This window comes from Entelurus aequoreus, linkage group LG22 (genome assembly GCF_033978785.1).
Source record: "Entelurus aequoreus isolate RoL-2023_Sb linkage group LG22, RoL_Eaeq_v1.1, whole genome shotgun sequence".
Lineage (NCBI taxonomy): Eukaryota > Metazoa > Chordata > Actinopteri > Syngnathiformes > Syngnathidae > Entelurus > Entelurus aequoreus.
In genome coordinates this window covers 20,464,025-20,486,625 of record NC_084752.1, presented here as the reverse complement: position 1 = coordinate 20,486,625, position 22,601 = coordinate 20,464,025, and positions in this window count along the sequence as shown.

The window sequence follows — 22,601 nt, the reverse complement described above, 5'->3', positions numbered from 1 at the left end:
AGGGGATACGTACTCTCGATCCCTCTTACCCGAGCTGTCGTATCTAAGACGGTGAGCACATTAAAACAGCTACAAATAAACTGTAAAAAAACCCCTTCTTAGAAATATTCTCATTTATCAGTTTCATGTATTCTCAGCAGTGGCGGAACTTCTGTGGGAGCACGGGGCGGCACCCCCTGTCATCGAGTGTGCCACCCCATATTTCTAACAGTCGGCCTTCAGTTTTGAAATGCGTGTTTTGTACGAGTTATCTGGCATTTATCAAGTGGCAGGCACTGTGTGGAAAAAGCAGTGAGGGCTGTGCTGTTTGTTCATCAGAATCAGAATCAGAATCAGAATCAGAAATACTTTAATAATCTCAGAGGGGAAATTAAGAGTTTCAGCACAATCCCATTCAAGAGCAGACAAACATTACAGGGAGACAGAACAGGATCGCTGACGAGTCTGCCAACTTTCAGAAAAGGTGAGAAACAGGTAAACGCTGGGGAGGGGGTGGGGGGTGAGAAAAAACAATATTCAGTCTAAACCTGGGCCCCTGGAGAGGGGGTCCAGACTGAGGACAAGGAGAAAAAAACTGGGGGAAAAAACTCATAGCCATAGCACACATAAGCAGCTGTGTAAGAGGGAAACATCAAATATCACGAAGGACATAAAATACATTAAAAGAGCAGAGCTGATGCAACCAGCCACTTCTACATACAGCTACTAAAGTAAAACAACAACAAACAAAACAAAAACGTATACACTGTGGTGGCCTCTGCGGTGTTCCACGCCATCGTCTGCTGGGGTGGGGGGAGCATGGCCAGAGACAGGAGCAGACCCAACAAAGCAACCAAGAGAGCCGACTCCACCCTCGGCCTACAACTAACTCTCGGCCAGTATCCAGTCCACATGGATGAGCGAGGATACGTCCAAGGAGACCGGGGCGTCCGATACCTGCTCATTCAGCCAATACACTGTGAAGCTAGTTCAAATAATATAGATAAAAAAAGGGCCTAAATTGGGGCCCTAAGCAACATTTTATTTGGAGGCCCGCCAACACCCCTTTCACACCACACTTTTTACACTTTATTATTTGTGTGAAACCATTTTTATACTACTTGGATTGGAATTTGCCAACGTGAATTTAATTTGATGCATGTTTTGGATTAAAAGGATTTCATGGGAAATAAATGGTTCAATATTTTGTTTGTACAAAAATCTAATTTTTTAAAAACTTTTTTTTATGTGGCACGGTGGATAGAGCGGCCGTGCCAGCAACTTAGATGTTCCATGCTGTTCGATCCCCGCGTCTGATATCAAAGTCCCCTCACCCTTTTACTCCCAGTGCCGCTCACATTGGTGTATGATGTCTACGAATGTTTGGTGGTGATCCAAGGGGCTGTCGGCGCAAATTGGCAGCCAATCTACCCCAGAGCAGCTGTGGCTACAAATGTAGCTTATCATCACCAACGTGTGAATGCGGAGAGAATGAACGATGGGTTCTCACTTCTCTGTGAGCACGTTAAGTGTCCAGTGGGGTGGTCGGAAACCCAAAATGTTGAAAAAGCTATATTGGACCAAAAAATAAATAAATAAATCTGTCTGGAGCAGCAAAAAATGAAAAGTCTTATAATGAAGACAACATGATGTAAATGTCTATATTATCTATATTAGCCTACTATCAAAATGACTATGTTTCGCAGGCTGACGCAAATCTTCCTTGACTGAAATGTAATATTTTATTCTACATATTTTTACAACATTACAAAACATTAGTAAAACGGAGGGTGAGATAACTCCTGGAATTGACTGGCTTAGAATGGCCAAAGGTATAGATGTCTGTGTCCAAGTTAAAGGAAACGGCAGGCTGTCGTCTTGTAATGGATTTATAACAATCTTTGCAAGCTGGGTAACGTTTGCTGTGGTCTGGAACAACATGGCACACAAACAACTATTAGAAATGCAGCCAATAATATATACAGATAATCTGTCATGAAAAATGCAGGTCCGAAGCAAAGAAAGACTGGCAGGAGAGACTTGTTTCAAAAATAATTTTCGGACGGAGAATCATGGAAACACATCTTTCAAATGTCTCGGAGTTCATTCACTCTGTGGATTGATGGAAGGAGTTTTAAGTCCGAAGTAAAAAAAAAAATGTTGTGCCCCTCCCCCCTGTACATCCCCAGAGCGTTGGTGGGTTGGTATTTGCTGTGGACAAGTTCTCCAGTTGTGGGGAATACAGAGTTGGGGCAGCATGGCGTTGTGGGTAGAGCAGCCATGCCAGAAAGTTGAGGGTCGTAGGCGCTAACTGGCAGCCACGATTCCATCAGTCGACCCCAGGGCTACAAATGTAGTTTACCACCACCAGGAGTGAATGAATGACGGGTTCTCACTTCTTTGTGAATCAGAATCAGAATCAGAATCAGAATCAGAATCAGAATCAGAATCAGAATCAGAATAGTTTTATTGCCATTGTTTGAGAACGGGTTCACAAACTAGGAATTTTTCTTGGTTCAAACGTGCGACATAAAACACATATAACACATATTTGGTATAAAAAAGAGCTGTAACTGAGCTATCAGATAGACTTAGAAGGGATTCAAGGAATTCAAGGAGCTGCTGTTAGGAGTTCTTGTTCATTTGCCTGATGGCCGAGGGGAAAAACTGTTCAGGTGGCGGGAGGTGTGGGTCTGGATGGAGCGTAGTCTCCTGCCTGAGGGGAGAGGGGAGAATAGTGTGTGTCCAGGGTGAGAAGAGTCAGCTGTGATCCGACCCACACACCTCCTGGTCCTGGAGGAGAACAAGTCCTGGAGGGATGAGAGCTTGCAGCCAATCACCTTCTCCGCAGCACGTACGATGCGCTGCAGTCTATTCTTATCCTGGACTGTGGCGCCGGGGAACCACACTGTGATGGAGGAGGTCAGGATGGACTCTATGATGGCTGAGTAAAACTGCACCAGCATCTCGGTCGGCACCTTAAGTTTCCTCAGCTGCCGCAGGAAGTACATCCTCTGCTGGGCCTTCTTGATGAGGGAGCTGATGGTCAGCTCCCACTTGAGGTCCTGGGTGATGGTGGTGCCCAAGAAACGGAAGGAGTCCACAATGGGGACGGGGGTGGGAGAGTCAATCAGGGTGAGGGGGGATGGTGGGGCTGTGACTTTCCTGAAGTCCATGATCATCTCCACTGTTTTCTGGGCGTTCAGCTCCAGGTTATTGAGGCTGCACCAGGACGTCAGCCGGTCTACCTCTCTCCTGTAGGCGTACTCATCGCCATTCGAGATGAGCCCGATGAGGGTGGTGTCATCCGCAAACTTGAGCAGTTTTACGGATTGGTGACTGGAGGTGCAGCAGTTTGTATACAGGGAGAAGAGCCAGGGGGAGAGTACACAGCCCTGAGGAGTACCAGTGTTTGTGGTTCGACTGTCCGAGACATTTTCCCCAGCCTTACGTGCTGTCTTCGGTCTGTCAGGAAATCATTAATCCAACTGCAGAGGGAGTCGGGCACGCTGAGCTGGTAGAGCTTGTCTCGTAGCAGTCCAGGGAGGATGGTGTTGAAGGCAGAGCTGAAGTCCACAAACAGGATCCTAGCGTAGGTTCCTGGGGAGTCCAGATGCTCCAGGATGAAGTGGAGGGCCAGGTTCACTGCATCATCCACAGACCTGTTGGCTCTGTAGGCGAACTGCAGTGGGTCCAGGAGGGGGGCGGTGATGTCCTTGAGGTGAGGCAGGACCAAGCGCTCAAAGGACTTCATGACCACTGACGTCAGCGCGACCGGCCTGTAGTCATTTGAAGCATTTTGAGTGTCTAAAAAAGCGCTACATAAATCTAATCCATTATTGTTATTATCAGTTTGGAGTGCACAAATGCAGTATGAAGAGGTTTGTGTACGCTTTATTTTTTGCCTCTAATAAACCTGCTTCTCTTCCATTTCACTCGTTTTTGTTCGGGAGTCTGAATGAAGCCACATTATCCATTGCCTTAATTAACTTCCTAAATAAATCTCAGTTTTTTTCTCCCATCGATACACTTCAAAATGTTCTGTTCTTTTAAATTTTGAAGCAAACGAAGTATCCTCTTAATTCCTGTTGTTGCCTGTTTTGATTAAATGGTATCTGCTTCTGGGTTATGTCACGTACATTGAGACTGGTGCATGTGCGATACGAAGGGTCCCCTCCGGCGGCACACGCTCGCTCGAGAGATCTGGTTTTCAACCACACATTCCAGGTGTGTCAGTCTGGTTTCTCAAAAACCGAACACGATCGGATTAAGGTGTTTCCATGGGTTGCAGGATCCTTATTTAGAGCCAAACTGATCAGACTAATTTAGTGCATGGACATGTACTGAGTGTGGCCTCTGTTGTTTCAATTGTTTTACATAATATGTATATGTGTTAGTGATACTGTAGTACAGTAAACTTGTTTTTATCAGGTACTACCTCAGAAAACATTTGGCTGTCCAAGTACCACCCTAGTGAAAAACATTTAAATACAGTAGCTCAGTAAGCCATAACCACGGTGAACTCTCATAAGCACTGATTTTATAGTTCATCACATCTCTGTGTGCAATTTTTACTTTCCACCCACAATCTGAATGCTTCTGTATATATGTATATAGTATAATATTTATTTCCTGTAAACAACACATTGAACATAAATCGTTCTCAGGACTGGACTGTGCACCTTACCTCCTATTGCACTATTTTTCTTTTTCTTTTCTTCCTATGTTTTGCATATTTTTGTAGACTGTCACACTGATAGTGGAGTTGCTTTTAATCTCATTGTACCTGTGTATAGTGACAATGAAAGGCATTATATTATATTCTATCTAAATATTCATCAAAAACAAGGTGAAGGTTTTATTAAAGAAGTACATGAGGTGTATTTCTGGTCACCCTCTCCTGGACAGAAGGGCGACACGGCAGTGCGGCTGGATCAAAAGAGACGTCGGAGACGGTGTACTGAACAAAAAGTTGCTTTATTACGAGCGAGCGTCATTATACAGGACTGCAGTTCCTGGAGGAGGTCAAGTCAAGTAACTTGGAGAAGCCAAACCATCAGTTTTATATTCCTTCTTCCTGTCTCTGGGTGTGTGCCAAGTCAAGACAGCACACCCTGACCATAAAAGGAGAAGTTTGTGTGTAAATGTCTGGAAAGACAACAGATGCAGGTCGTATCTTAGATGTTTACTTTAAGCTAAACATTTAGTCTCTTGTCACGGATAGGGCCATCACCTTTGCATACCAAGGTCAATCCATCAATCAATGTTTATTTATATAGCCCTAAATCACGAGTGTCTCAAAGGGCTGCACAAGCCACAAGGACATTCTTGGTTCAGATCCCGAATCAGGGCAAGGAACAACTCAACCCAATGGGACAATGACAAACCTTGGAGAGGACCGCAGATGTGGGGACCCTCCCCAGGGCGACCGATGCAATGGACGTCAAGTGGATCTAGCATAATATTCCAGTCCAGTCCATAGTGTATCTAACATAATAGTGAGAGTCCAGTCCATAGTGGGGCCAGCAGGAGACCATCCCAAGCGGAGACAGGTCAGCAGCGCAGAGACGCTCCCAACCGATGCACAGGCGAGCGGTCCACCCCGGGTCCCGACTTTGGACAGCCAGCGCTTCATCCGTGGCCAAGGTCCAATTTTATTGCCTTTTCTTCCGTGAGAACTAATCCAATCCACACACAAATGTCAATACTAAAAGGGCCATACGTTGTTATGTGCCCAAACTAAAATACATACTATTTAAACTAGTGGTTTGCTTTCTTCAAGATGAATATAGACATTCACCATATGCAAAACCTAATATAAGTTAATTAATTCACTTCATAAATCAAATATTTCTGGCTACTGTAACATTACATTCAATGCACAAACTTCCTCAGCAATGATATTCCATATACAGTACATAGTTATAGACTTTTTTAACGTACCACTAGTGGTACACATATCACAGTTTGAGAATGATGGCTGCAGTAAATTTGGCTTCTTGTTGGCTGAAGTTCACCATGTGGGCCGAATGCATGTTGATGTTCATGAGTTCCCGCTGGCCTGAAGTTTGACACCTGTGATTTAAGTCTAATTAAAACTCACCAAGCTGCTGTCAATTTCAAGTACGCTTTCTTGGAATTTTTTTTTTACGTGCGTTTGTCATTTCAAGAATGTCTGTCCCCTTATTGTTTCTTGTTATCTCACATTTGACTCAGGTTTCCATGGCAACGTTTCTTAATTTTATTCGTCCTTGGGGGATTTTCCGCTATAAATACCTCTTAATTGCCCAGAGCACATATGTCAAAGTCAACACCACGCGAAAGCCAATAAGACACTTGATCTTTCTTGCTAAGTGTATCTCAATTCTGACAGAATAAAATTAACTGCATGTAGCTGCAGTTATTTTTTTAGCTGAATATAGTAATAATAATAATACAGTTAATAATACAATAATAATACAGTTCATCGCTGTAAATTAGTTACGGACATGACTGCGATAAATTAATTTCCGCGGAAAAAAAAATCATTAATTAGAAATCGGGCGGTATAGCTCGGTTAGTATAGTGGCCGTGGCAGCAACTTGAGGGTTCCAGGTTCAATCCCCGCTTCTGCCATCCTAGTCACTGTCGTTGTGTCCTTGGGCAAGACACTTTACCCACCTGCTCCCAGTGCCACCCACACTGTTTTAAATGTAATTTAGATATTGGGTTTCACTATGTAAAAGTTATTTGAGTCCCCAGAGAAAAGCACTATATAAATATAATTTACTTCACTTCACTAGAAATTGCATATTTTCATAGCTATCATAAAAAACTCTTAACCACCTTCTAAATATTCTTTTTCAGCATTTTAAGAGCCCTCTAGGCATGAAATAACACCATTTAGTCACCTTTACACTCTTTAATCCAGGGGTGTGAAACTAATTTTAGATCGGGGGCCACATGGAGAAAAATCTACTCCCAAGTGGGCCGCACTGGTAAAATCCCGGCACGATAACTTAAAAATAAAGACAACTTCAGATTGTTTTGTTTAAAAATAGAACAAGCACATTCTGAAAATGTACAAATCATAATGTTGTTTTTTTTTTTTTTACACTCACATGTTGCGGTTAATAGTATTCTATCTTTCTTTGTCGTTTTCGGAATAAATTATGTGATAACGTTCATCAGTCAACACATTGGTGTTCATTTTCAATCTATCGAGATAAAAAAAATATCAAAATCAAATTACATTATGTTATTTATGTAGTTTGCTAATTTTTCTCGACTGGTGTACTAACATCATGTGTTTTTTGTTATTTTTTACATATGTAGCATCATCAACAAAGATACAAAGAATTGCTATTACGACATCTAGTGGACACATTTAAAACAGCTGTTTCTTTCATTCAAAAATTTCGACTCATTTTTATACTTGGCAAACTCATCCCGCGGGCCATGTAAAACCTGTTCGCGGGCCTGATCCGGCCGTCCATTTGACACCCCCTGCTTCAATCCAATACAGTAATGCTGCCTAAGGCTGAGCCAATCAGTGGCCACGATACTGAACGGCACACTTTGATTGGTTTGATATCCTCCAGTGGCCAATACTACTGTAGTATTGATAGTTTTAGTTTAGTTAGGCATTGATGCTTCAACATGCTTAATTTAGGGCAAAAATATTGTAAAATATGCTTAAATAAAAAATACAAAAAAATCACTGATAAGAGACAAGCAGCAGAAAATGGATGGATGGTGAAACTGCAATTTTTGATACACAATGTGGCAAGGGGACGTCGGTATTATTTTTTATTAGATGCAACAAGTACTTTTTTTTGGTGGTAATTTTAACCCTTTTTGAAACTTTAATATCTGCTGATTTGTGATTCTTTAAAGCAAGTTTTGCATTAGTTTGTTGGTCAACAATAATACTAATCAAACGACGGTACAGCTGTATGCCATCACGAGGACATTATACATTCATATCGTTTTATGTTTCGCAGTTACAAGTGGCGGCCAAAACTGTATTGTGGCCTATGATTAAAATGAGTTTGATACGGCTGTCTGAGAGCGATGGTAGTGTGTGATACTTTAAACCTGACAATTTACAGTTGCATACTATGATATAACTGTGTGGTTATATAATATAATGCAAAACTATGTTGGTAAAAATCAATATATTAATTTTGTGTGCTAGCATGTGTGTGTAAATAGCATGCAAACATACAACTAATATAGTTCTTCAATGGCCACAATGCAATGCAGTATTGCGTGCTGCTTATCCCTCAAACTGGCTTTCCAAGAGTACATTATAAAAATCTAATTTTAAATTAAGAGCAGATTTCTGACCAATAATTGCATAATTTTACAGTAACATTTACAGTACAATTTACTGTAACTGCATAGCTGTGATTTTACAGTTAATTACAATAAAGTTACAACTATGTACTGTAACTGTGACGACCTGTCGGACCAGGCCTTTTGTTTCTTTAGTTTCTGTGTTTATTTACTGGTCTGCGCTCTTATTTACGTTCCACTTCCCGTCGGGCTCCTGGAGCATTGTTTATATTACCACACATGTCCCTGATTGGCAAGCTGAGCACACCTGTTCCTGGTTGCCAATCAGGCTTCTATAAATGCCCGCCTCGCCCTCCAGTCAGTGCTGGAGGATTGTCAAGACTACTGTTCATATTTGTTGTGCTTTAATAAAAATGAGTCACCGCCTATCTCTTGCATCTTGGCGCTACATATCTTTACTGCAGTGATGCGTGTTTGTGACAGTTACTTTACAGTTATCATTTTATAGTTAATTACAATTGCAACTCTTTGCTGTAACTTCACAATTATAATTGTATTGTTAATTACTCTCTCAGTTTTTTTTGTTTTTTTCCATTTATTTATTTATTTCAGGCAATGACATAAAAAAGTACAAAGTTCACAACACATAATAATATAAATTAATATAGTGCAAAAGGCAATGTATAGTATGTAATTCATAACTGTACAAGCGTGTGCAACGAGGTCTACGGAACCCCTTAAAGGGGACCTATTATGCAAAACCAACTTTTCTTACCTATTGGTACCTGATTTTGTGTATTTGGGATCTGTATAAGTCACAAAAAATGTAAACCAAACCATGGGGGCATGGCGGGGATATTCATAAAACAATCTCGCCTTCCTTCATACTTTGTCTGTTTGGAATTTGCACAACTTGTGACTTTTTTCCAAAATGTGACGTCAGTGGATATCTCCATATATGGTATACATTTACCCGAAGAGCTTTGCACGAGTCCGTCATTTTAGTCCAACGTTGTAGTCAACACTCGTGAGGTTTGGAAGGGTATGAAGGCCATCACAGGCTTCAACAATAAAGCCAAACTGCTGGATGGGGGTGTAGATAAAGCCAACGAGCTGAATTTGTTTTTCAATAGATTTAGCAACGCACCCCTTACTGGCCCTCCCCCCACTACTCCTGTTCTCACACCTCCCCTGAACTTCAACACACTAACTCCATCTCTTTTACCTGCCACAGCCGTTTCTTCTCCCCCTCCCCCCTCCTTCACTTCCACCCCCACTGAAAAAGCCAGCTCGGTGTGTCTGACACCTGGACTTGTAAGACGGCAGCTGGAGAGAGTAAATCCAGCTAAGTCAGCAGGCCCTGACCGAGTCAACCCCTGGGTCCTGAAGACTTGCGCTGCTCAGCTAACTGGTATCCTGCTCTCCATCTTCAACCTGAGTCTGAAGCTAGAACGGATACCAGTGCTATGGAAAACATCCTGCATAGTGCCGGTGCCCAAGAAGCCCATCCCATCGGGCTTGAACGACTTCAGACCTGTTGCCCTGACGTCCCAGGTCATGAAGGTCCTCGAGAGACTTGTGCTGGATCAGCTGAGACCACTGGTGGCTCCTTCCCTGGATCCTCTACAGTTTGCATATCAGCCTCATGTAGGAGTGGACGATGCTGTTATCTACCTGCTGAATCATGCTCACTCTCACCTGGATGGTGGGAAGGGCACTGTGAGGATCATGTTTTTTTATTTCTCCAGTGCCTTTAACACCATTCAGCCATTTCTGATGAGTGACAAGTTGCTCGGGATGGGTGTCAGTTCATCCATTGTCTCCTGGATCCCTGATTACTTGTCGGACAGGCCCCAGTTTGTGCGACTGGGGAGCTCCCTGTCGGATACTGTGGTCAGTGGTGTAGGTGCTCCACAGGGGACCGTCCTGTCTCCTTTCCTGTTCACCCTGTACACCTCAGACTTCCAGTATAGTTCCAGGTCCTGCCACCTGCAGAAATACTCTGACGACTCTGCTGTGGTCGGGTGTATCGGAGAGGGACGGGAATTGGAGTACAGGACACTGATCGCTGACTTTGTGGAGTGGTCTCAGGCGAACCATCTGGTCCTTAATGTGGACAAGACCAAGGAACTGGTCATTGACTTCAGGAAGAGAGTGACCCCGGTGGACCCCTCAAGATCCAGGGCCGGGAGGTGGCAGTAGTGGAGCAGTACAAGTACCTGGGAGTCCACTTGAACAGCAGACTGGACTGGAAGGACAACTGCAAAGCTGTTTACAAGAAGGGCATGAGCAGACTCTTTTTCCTGAGGAAGCTTAGGTCCTTTAATGTGTGCAGCAAGCTGTTGGAGATCTTTTATCAGTCTGTTGTGGCCAGTGCACTGTACTTTGCTGTTGTTGGTTGGGGGAGCAGCGCCAGCAAAAGGGATTCAAACCGGATTGATAAACTGATCCGGAAAGCCGGCCAAACTATTGGCACGCAGTTGGAGGCGTTTGTGTCAGTGAGGGACAGGAGGACACTGGACAAACTGCTCGCCATCACGGAAAATCCTGCCCACCCACTCCACCTGACAATTAAGGGACAGCGGAGTTCATACTCCAACAGGCTCCTTCAACTTCCTTCCCGCACTGTGCGATTCAAGAACTCCTTCATTCCACACTCCATCCAGCTGTGTAATCACTCGCCATACAGCAATAGATGACATCTGCCTATTATCTGACACCTGACATGTTAGCTACTTCTCTTTGTTTATAATGTCTATCTTCTATTTCCTACTCTCTATTTTATGCTGCTGCTGTCACATATACTGTATATACTGTAATATTGTACATGTTCATTGGTATATATTGTATATATGTTATAGACATAATATAATATATCTGTATATAAATTATTCTGTACACATATTATGTATATATTCGTATATATGTTAGATTTTTTTTTTAATAGCTTTTTTAGTCTATTTATACCTGCATTGTCCTTTCCATCCTTACACTTTCCATCATTGTAACTGAGCTACTGTGTTGAACAATTTCCCTTGTGGATCATTAAAGTTTGTCTAAGTCTAAGTCTAAGTCTAATTATTACAAATGCCACTGTTTATACTAAACATGCTTCACTGATGAGAGTATTTGGCGAGCACAGTTTTGTCCAACTAATTTCAACAATCCTTGAACTCATCATAGTTTGTTTACATGTCCAACTTTCTCCGACGCTGCCACAGAAAGACGCGTTTGATGCCACTCCTTTTTTGTCTCATTTTGTCCACCAAGCGTTTTATGCTGTGCGTGAATGCACAAAGGTGAGCTTTGTTGATTTTATTGATTTGCTGGACTGCTTATCAGGCATATTTGGTCAGTGCATGACTGCAAGCTAATCAATGCTAACATGCTATTTAGACTAGCTGCGTGTACATATTGCATCATTATGCCTCATTTGCAGGTATATTTGAGCTCATTTAATTTCATTTACTTATGCCCTCTGTGTATTTAATTTATATTTTCATTTCTCATGACACATTATCTGTATGTAATATTGGCTGCATTTCTCATAGTTGTTTGTGGGCCATGTTGTTCCAGACCACAGAAAACGTCACCCAGCTTGCAAAGATTGTAATAAATCCATTAGAAGAAGACAGCCTGCCGTTTCCTTTAACTTGGACACACACATCTATACCTTTGGACATTCTAAGCCAGTCATTTCCAGGAGTTATCTCAGCCTGTGAGAAGCCTCCATTTCACTAATGATTTCCAATGTTGCAAAAATGTGTAGAATAAAAATGTAAATACAACATTTCTGTCAACGAACATTTGCGTCAGTCTTTGATAGTAGGCTAATATAGCTAATATAGACACTTACATCATATGTTGCCTTCAATATAACACTTATATAGGTTTAAAATTTTTTGCGGCTCCAGACCGCCTTTTTTTTTTTGTGTTTTTGGTTCAATGTGGTTCTTTCAACATTTTGGGTTGCTGACCCCTGCACTAGATGGAGCCCGCTTACCACTACTGTTGTGGTAGCCACACCACAGTTTGAGAAATACTGATGCAAAACAAAAGGAAGTGGAATCATAACAATGACCCCTTTCGGAGAAAAATCATTTGAATTTACAGTAATTTGTAGTGATATTGCAGATAATTACAGTGATTTCCTTTGAAAAAAAATCCTGTAAAATGCTGTAAAATCCTGATAAATCCTGATCAATGATATTGGTACATGGCAAGAAAAACACATGACAATAATCCAACACATGTTCCTAACTTTTTGTTTCCTATTTCAAAAGCTTCATGCTGTGTTGGTGGTCTATCGAGCACCATGCCAGATCTTTTTCTACGGATGCTGTCAGATTATTGAGCTCATCTCGAGGACACTCAATGTGACGTTTCCATCCCGCTTTGGCTTTCAGGCCATCTGACCAACGTTTTCCTTCAGAAATAATTCAACACCCAAAGAGCTCCTTCCACTGCACTTCAAATCCCAGCCTCAACTGGCAAGTGTTCGGAGATGATCAACAACAAGTCAACCCCATCTTGACATGCATTCCTTTGGGAAAAGGAAAAGGAAAAACATCATTATATGAAACTGCCTCTAAGTGAGTCAATATGTGTCCTACCCGAGAGACACTGCCTCTTTAAAAATGGTTTATTTTAACGCTTCTATTTCTAGAGCAGGTGTGCCCAAACATTTTGCCTCCAAGGGCCAAAGTGAAAATGCAACAATGGCCCGCGGGTCAAATTGTGATTTTTACCATGCAACAGCATCACAAGTGAAGCCATATATAAATATAACTTGTACCTGCACTTTTTAAGTACATTTTTAACCTCAAAATATTAAAAAATATTTTTTTGCAGATTTTCGCCGTTTCGTCTGCGTTGTTCTGTAACCAGTTCCTTCTAGATCAGGGGTGTCAAACGTACGGCCCGAACAGGTTTCATCCGGCCCTCGGGATGAGTTTGCTCATTTTTGAATGAAAGAAACAACTGTTCTAAATGTGTCCACTTGATGTCGCAATAGCAATTCTTTGTATCTTTGTAGATGATGCTACATATGTACGAAATAAACCACATGATGTTAGTACGTCAGTTGAGGAAAATGATCAAACTACATAAATAACAAACAATAATTTGATGTTGATATCATTTTTGGAAACACTCTAGTATGGGGAACATATTCACCATTAATTAGTTGCTTATTAACATGCAAATTAGTAACATATTGGCTGTTAATTAGTCATTATTAAGTACGTATTAATGCTTTATTCTGCATGGCCTTATTATACAACCAGTAAGCCATTAACTAAGAGTCTTCCCTAACCCTAACCCCAACCCTAACCCTAACCCTAACCCTAACCCTAACCCTTGCCCTACGTTAATAAGCAACTAATTAATGGTTCATATGTACCCTAAAGTGTTACCCATTTTTTTTATCTTGATAGATTGAAAATGAACACCAATGAGTTGACTGATGAACATTATCACATAATTTATTCAGAAAACATAAATAACGACAAATAAAGTATATACTATTAACCGCAACAGGTAAGTGTAAAAAAAATCCCAACAACATTATGATTTGTACAATTTCAGAATGTGCTTGATCTATTTTTAAACAAAACAAATCTGAGGTTGTCTTTATTTTTAAGTTATCGTGCCGGGATCTTACCGGTCCGGCCCACTTGGGAGTAGATTTTTCTCCATGTGGACACCGATCTAAAATGAGTTTGACACCCCTGTCCAAGATATTTCATCTGATCCCTTTCAAACTTTACCCAGACAGATTAGACATATGGAGGATGCTAAATTTCTAAGCATTTAGCTTTTTATTGTAGGATGTGAGCAAAGCATGCCGACCGAGTTTATCTTTTTCCATGGAGCGTCAAAAAGTCACAACTTGACCGTAGAGCAGGGGCTCTTAAATTCAAGCGTAACTCGTTAGCCTGTATACAAAAAAAAAAAAGTTTTGGGGTTCAGATCAGCGGATGTCGTTGTGGTTTGTGCAGCCCTTCGAGGCATGTACAAATATTCATTTATTAAAGAAATCAATCAAAAACATGACTGGACGTGTTGCCAAATTGACAAAGCAATTGGAGCGTATCACTGCTCATCTGCACCATACTGAAGCAGATTTAGTCTAACGCCATTCAAGAATGTTAAAATAATATTTAAAGGCCTACTGAAATGAATTTTTTTTATTTAAACGGGGATAGCAGATCTATTCTATGTGTCATACTTGATCATTTCGCGATATTGCCATATTTTTGCTGAAAGGATTTAGTATAGAACAACGACGATAAAGATTGCAACTTTTGGTATCTGATAAAAAAAAGGCTTGCCCCTACCGGAAGTAGCGTGACGTAGTCAGTTGAACATATACGCAAAGTTCCCTATTGTTTACAATGATGGCCGCATGAAGTGAGAGAGATTCGGACCGAGAAAGCGACAATTTCCCCATTAATTTGAGCGAGGATGAAAGATTGGTGGATGAGTAAAGTGCAAGTGAAGGACTAGTGGGGAGTTGAAGCTATTCAGATAGGGAAGATGCTGTGAGAGCCGGGGGTGACCTGATATTCAGCTGGGAATGACTACAACAGTAAATAAACACAAGACATATATATACTCTATTAGCCACAACACAACCAGGCTTATATTTAATATGCCACAAATTAATCCTGCATAAAAACACCTGCGTGTTTGTTACGCTAGCTCCTAGCTCCTCTGCTAGCTCCTAGCTCCATAGAACACGCCAATACAATTCAAACACCTGATCAACACACACAATCACTCAGCCCAAAAGACCGTTCACCTAACCCAAGGTTCATAAAGCTTATATATTTTAAAAAAGTTACGTACATACGCAAAAAAAAGTTGCGCACATACGGTCAAGCGATCAAATGTTTAGAAGCCAAAACTGCATACTCACAGTAGCACGTCTGCGTCTTTGTCATCCAAATCAAAGTAATCCTGGTAAGAGTCTGTGTTGTCCCAGTTCTCTACAGGTGTCTGTGTATCGAAGTCAAAAGTCCTCCTGGTTAGAGTCTCTGTTATCCGAGTTCTTCCATCTTGACTGCATCTTTCGGGAATGTAAACAAAGAAGCGCCGGCTGTGTACTGTTGTTGCTGACTACGTTCGAAAAATACGTCCATTTCGCACCGACAACTTTCTTCTTTGCTTGCTCAGCTTCCTTCTCCATAATGCAATGAACATGATTGGAACAGATTCACGAACACAGATGTCCAGAATACTGTGGAATTATGAAATGAAAACAGAGCTTTTTCGTATTGGCTTCAATGTGGAAGGCATACCCGTGTTCGCCGGGCTACGTCACGCGCATACGTCATCCTCAGAGGCGTTTCGAACCGGAAGTTTAGCGGCAAATTTAAAATGTCACTTTATAAGTTAACCCGGCCGTATTGGCATGTGTTATAATGTTAAGATTTCATCATTGATATATAAACTATCAGACTGCGTGGTCAGTAGTAGTGGGTTTCAGTAGGCCTTTAAACGCCGGACATTTACCCATGAATATGAAAAAGCTGCTGATGGTGTCTTTGACAGAGGAGATACTGTAGAAGTCGACTCTCCACAGTGAATGCTGTACATTATTACTACATTACTTCATTAAACTGCAAGCACCAATTAAATTGATTTCAATCCATTTCAATGGGGGATTTGGATTTGAGTTAGGAGCTCCGTCACAGAACCAATTAATAAGCTCGTAAGTTGAGGTATTACTGTACATATTTATAAACATTCCCCAATCACCTCAGTCATGTATTAACTTTTTTAAAGTGTCTTTCACCTTGACATGGCGAGGCTGAATAAACTTTTCCTTAGTGATTTCAAACAAATGCCTGCTGCTTGCAGTTTCTTTTTGGCAGCATGAAAATGATTTATCCGACAACACTCATTGCATCGACTGATGCTCGGCATCCTAGATGACGTCTCTTCAACATAAAAATAGATTTAATGACGATAACACAGCCTTACGACGGTCCAGCACAACCGACTATGATCGCTGTGTCTCGATGTTCTTCTTCAAATCATAAATGTGTGAGCATGTGCTCTGCAGTAAGTGGTGGTGCCAAAAAGAGACATTGGCACAACCTCCTGATGGGAGGCTCAATTGGCATTTTGGGAAGATGTGAGGGATACAAGGGGGCTGGAACCAAATGTCAAAGAGGACACAATAGGATATTTTGTTACAGTAATCACACTGACATGTCTACTATTAAGACAGCACAGTCATCTTCCTATCAAAAATGATTTGGGATTTGTCATGTCACCAGGCATTTTGTTGGAAAATAGGTTCAGTCTTATTAATCATTTATTAGATTGTTGACTATATGTCAGGGTTATTCAACTAACAAGAGAGCAAAGGACATGTGGGTTGTACTTCTCCCTTTGCTATTATTTTTAATTTGTTTATTCTCCAGCGTCTTCTGTAGTGGGCATTTGTTTTTGGTCTTCAGTAGTACCTCAATTTACGGAGCTTTTAACTGAAAACACTTGTATCTCAAATCAACGTCTCCCATTGAAATTAATCAAAATTAATTTAACGCCCCTACGCGTCCAGCTCAGACCGCGGCCACCAGGGCCGGCCCGTGGCATAGGCCGTATGGGCAATGATAAGGGCGCCGTCCATCAGGGGGCGCCACGCTAGTGCCACAAATGTTGGAGAAAAAAAAAAAAGAAAAAAAGAAAAAAAAAGTTGGTACTGTTATTTCTAAATACAAAAAACAATCCCACGTTAATTAAAATGCAAAGTAAAGCCTATTTAATAGAAATATTATTTGTTACAACATTACCCCCCCCCCCCCCCTTCCCCCTGCACGGTGCACCCCCTCCCTTCCCGTATCATGACTCTTTTTGGACTCACCACATCAAAAAATCAACACAAGATGTCAAAACGGCCAAGAAAAAAGAGAAAAGAAGAGGAGGAGAAACGAGAAAAAGACAGAGGTAACAGGTAGGTGACGTTAGCCTACATGAAATTATTTGTCTGTTACAGAATGTGATAGTAACCTGTCTTTTTAGCATTAAGCTAATGTTGCATGATTCGGCAATTGCTAATCAATAAATAGCTAGTTCTGTTTTAACGTCGGGTTAATATTGTGGAAGGGGCTAAATTGTTATGGAAAATAATAATGTAACGTTAGGTAATTACAGTACTCCCACCTTACATTCCTCAGGGACATTTGTATTAGATCTTTTAAGCAGGTGTCTTTTGTTTACATTGTTATTGCCTTCTGGTTAGCTAATGTTTGCCCTGCAGGTAATAGGCACTTTTCCACCCCTTTATATATTAGGTATAGTTGTAAGTCTAGTTGTTAAAGTGCACATCATTAATGTTAATTAAGCAATGTCACATGAGAGGGAATGCTGTTTTTTAATTTGAGCACTGCTGTGATTCGGTTAAAGATAATCATAACATAACATTCTCCTATAATATGTTAATTTGCTTTCTTCAAGAAAAAAAAAGGTCAAAGACAAAGCTATTCGGTTTCTTGTGAGTATATACACTTCACTGCCGATGTGCATAACACTTATTGTATAAAAACAATACAATAGAAGGTAGTACTGATAACTACAGTAGTTTTATGAAGTAATGTAATAATAATGTATAGAATTGACCAAGGAGAGTGGACTTCTACGGTATCTCCTTCCAACAGCTTCCCTTGTCAAACACACCATCAGCAGCTTTTCCTTAATTTCATGGATGAATGTCCGCCGTTTAGATATTCTTTTAAATGTTCTTGGCTGGCGTTAGACTCGTTCTGCTTCAGTATAGTGCAGACTAGCAGTGATACGTCACCAAGTCTGACCCATGTTCTGTCAAGTTTTTGATGATTTATTCTTTTAATTCAAAGAATATTATCCACTTCTTCTTCTCAGCAGTGTCCTTCACAATCACTTTCTTCCTTCGCATGGTTGGAAAACAAAGTTATGCTGATCTCTGGCTATGAGCTAATGCTAGCAAGTAAGACTAGATGTTTTGGGAAGATTCTACAAAGCTTTGTTACACCAACTATAATGGTGGGGATGCTTGTAACTCAAATATTTGCTTGTAACTTAAAGGGGAACTGCACTTTTTTGGGGACTTTTGCCTATCGTTCACAATCATTATGAAAGCCATTACAACTGATGTATTGTTTTTTTAATGCATTCTAACTCGTAAATAAATGTAAATAAAAGTCTGCTTACAGAGGAGCCAATGGGAGGACCTCTATTACGCCAATAAAACTCAATGAATAACCATCTAAAAACTGCCAACAATACTTCATTTACATTTCGTGACTTGAATATCAACCAAGTATTAGTGATATTGTTATTATAGATGCTAACGCAGACAAACTATTTATAGCGGCGCCGTAATCACTAGCTTGTGTGCCAATGTTGACTGGTGAGGTGTTTCTTCGCATCCTTGCTCTCTGGAAGTTTATTCTAGGTCATAAATCATGCATCTCACCTGGATAGTAGAAGAACAAGAACGTATTCCAACAAGTTGGTACACATTGACAACTAATTTGGACCCAGAAATTGCAAGAACGACATGAAAGACACTTGGTTCCGTTCTCCTTTTCTTCGTGAGGATTGCGAGTCATTCTTCATTTAAATTGAAATACACCCCCCGCGACCCCAAAAGGGACAAGCGGTAGAAAATGGATGGATGGATATATGAACATCCCAGCAGTTGGCATCCTAATGACAGCAGACATTGTACAGTAAGTGAGGTTTTATTATGTTTGTTGGATCTCATGAAGTATGCAGTGAGTAGTAATCAGTGATGTTGAAAAAAAAACTGAACGTCTTAATGCGTTTTTTAAATTAATGCACCGATTACGCTTAAAATGAGTAAAATACATAAATATTAAAAGTTTTTGCCCGTTACTACATTACATATATACTTACAGTGTGTATATAAAACCTTGATGGAGGTGTTTGGATGTTTTTTAAGGGCTTAAGAGAGAGACTCCCTTGTAAGCGGACTTTTGATCGCAATGATTTAATATTTAGAATGCATTAAAAAAAGAAAAACATGTGTTTTTGTCTCACATAAGGTTTGAGTATGATGGGCAAAATTTAAAAAAAAAGTGCAGTCCCCCTTTTAAAGCCTAACATTTAGCCGAGAGACAGCTCCTATTTCAAAACACTCTTCAGTTGAGTTTAAGGATCTGCCATACATTACACAGTTTTACTTTACTAAATGGGTAGTCATGATTTAAAACAAAAGCAATATGTTTACACTGTTCCAAGTTCCTCTATACCAGTGGTTCTCAAATGGGGGTACGCGTACCCCTGGGGGTACTTGAAGGTATGCCAAGGGGTACGTGAGATTTTTTTTAAATATTCTAAAAATAGCAACAATTCAAAAATCTTTCATAAATATAAATAAAAACCTATCTTTTTTTCAAAATAGTTCAAGAAAGACCACTACAAATGAGAAATATTTTGCACTGTTATACAATTTAATAAATCAGAAAGTGATGACATAGTGCTGTATTTTACTTTATCTCTTTTTTTCAACCAAAAATGCTTTGCTCTGATTAGGGGGTACTTGAATTAAAAAAAAATTCACAGGGGGTACAGCACTGAAAAAAGGTTGAGAACCACTGCTCTATACAACATGAGAACTCTGCTGTTTTAAGGACTCACTGCCAAAAAAGACAGTCAACGATCATCTAAATACCTAATATATGGGTTGTCCCGATACCAATAATTTGGTACCGGTACGAAAATTTATACCGATACTTGTATACTTTTCAAAATAAGGGAAACTACAAAAATGTCAATATTGGCTTTATTTTAACAGAAAACCTTACAATACAATAAACATATGTTTCCTATTGCACTCAAAGAACAATTTTAGAAGGTTAAAATATCAATTAAAAGGCATCAAATACATTGGGCTTTTCTTGTTGCACTCAAAGAACAATTTACAATTTTCCATATAGTCTGCCATAATCAAGGATTAGGTTAGAATATAATAAAAAGCTTTACTGACATTATATTAAATTCTTAATGATTCATGGTTGCCACTCCTGCATGTGTTAAGAAAAATACAATTATTAATAGGTATTAAAACCAAACTATGGATAAATGTACACAGATAAGCCATGCAGCAGGTAAAACACACATTTGTTAAAGATAAAACACACATTGTAGCAATTTGTTACAAAATATAGTCATTTCACTTGCATTAGTTAACTGCTAATCGGGCAGTTTTAACTCCGCTAATATTTGGCATCAATCCAAGCAGCTGTGTGCGAGTCTACGTATCTACATGTTATGTATCTACATGTACACAGCAGGGGAGCTAGTTAACTCATGAGAGTAGCTTGTGTGTTTAAGAGAATGGCAACGTGTTGTCTGAGTGGCGTCAGCGAGTGAGTGGGTGAGTAAAGAGAGAGAGAGGTAGCGCATGCACTGCACAGTAGAGTGATGAACTGGTCTGGTTGTGTCCTGCAAAACTAACAATAAAGCAACCATATTGCTACAAATCGGCGGCCTCATCATTTTGACCTGAAAGCAGAGCTTAGCAGACCCATTGTCGGGTAAAGTAAAGGGTGTTACCCCCAACGAAAACATTGACTCTGAAGGGAACGTCTGCCCTGTGCTCTCAACTACGGTCTGCACCGTAGCAGAACAGCAGGACAGGTGTAACAACTACAATATTACCGGTCACTCTTTAAACTCCTTGGGCAGAATGCTTAGTATTTAAATGTTTACCTAAGTTTGAAGCAACGCCACATTTGGCAAGGCGTGTTTTAAAGCAACACTTGAAGTGCATTGCTTCGTTGTTTAAGTCACCTTTATCGTTAGTTTTGAAGCCCAAATACCTCCGTATTGCACTTCACACACCCTCTTTATTAACCAGCTGAATTTTCATTTTTTGCCATTCTTCCTCTCCAACATGTTATTGCTTGTATGCACTTTGTGTGTGCGTTTTGACACATTCGACATCATGCGCCTCGGCTCTGAAGTCACCACCACACAGCGGCATTCAAATGAAAGAATGGTACCGGTACTTTTCAAAGGCAGTATAGTACCGATTTCAGTCCATTAGTATTGCGGTATTTCATTATTACCAGTATACCGAGCAACCCATATATATATATATATATATATATATATATATATATATATATATATATATATATATATATATATATATATATATATATATATATATATATATACATATATATATGATAAGCTATCTATAGGAATCTGCAACAAAAATGTTAGGTGCTCCCAGGTCGAGAGGGTTATTTCCTTTAGAGGAACGGACTATGACTACGGTTTTGGGCTTGTCCATAGTCCACAACATTCAATCTTTTTAAGAGTCCATTTAGGGATACTAGAAGCAGTTTCCAAATGTGGCAGCATACTTTCATCCACTACAAGTACATTTAGTTAGGCCAGGGGTCGGCAACCCAAAAAGTTGAAAGAGCCATATTGGACCAAAAATAAAAATAAAAAATCTGCCTGGAGCCACAAAAAATGAAAAGTCGTATATAAGTCTTACAATGAAGGCAACACATGACGTAAGTGTCTATATACTAGCTATAATAGCCTACTATCAAAATTACTATGTGTCGCAGGCTGAAGCAAATCTTCGTTGACAGAAAGGGTGAAATGTAATATTTATTCTACATATTTTTACAACATTAGAAACCATTAGTAAATCAGAGGCTACTCAGAAGGTGACATAATTTCTGGAAATTACTGGATTTTAATGGCCAAAGGTATAGATGTGTGTGTCCAAGTTAAAGGAAACTATAGATTTATTACAATCTATGCAAGCCGGGTAACATTTGCTGTGGTCTGGAACAACATGGCCCACCAACAACTATCAGAAATGCAGCCAATATTAAATACAGGTAATGTGTCATGAGACATTCAAAACTAAATTATACACAAAGAAGATAAAAGTAAAGGAAATTAAATGAGTTCAAATATACCTACAAATGAGGCATAATGATGCAATATGTACATACAGTTAGCCTAAATAGCATGTTAGCATTGATTAGCTCACTGTCTTTCACTGACCAAATATGCCTGATTAGCACTCCACACAAGTCAATAACATCAACAAAGCGCACCTTTGTGCATTCGCGCACAGCATAAAACTTTTGGTGGACAAAATGAGACAAAGAAGGAGTGGAAGATTTCACATGTAAACAAACTGTTTACTCACTATGGTGAGTTCAAGAACCGACAAAATTAGTAGGACAAAAACAATGTTCACCAAATACTCTCATCAGGGAAGCATACACACAAACATATTCAACAGTGGGCTTTCTAACAATCGGGAAGGTTTGTGTCATGTTGGTCCTCAACAAATT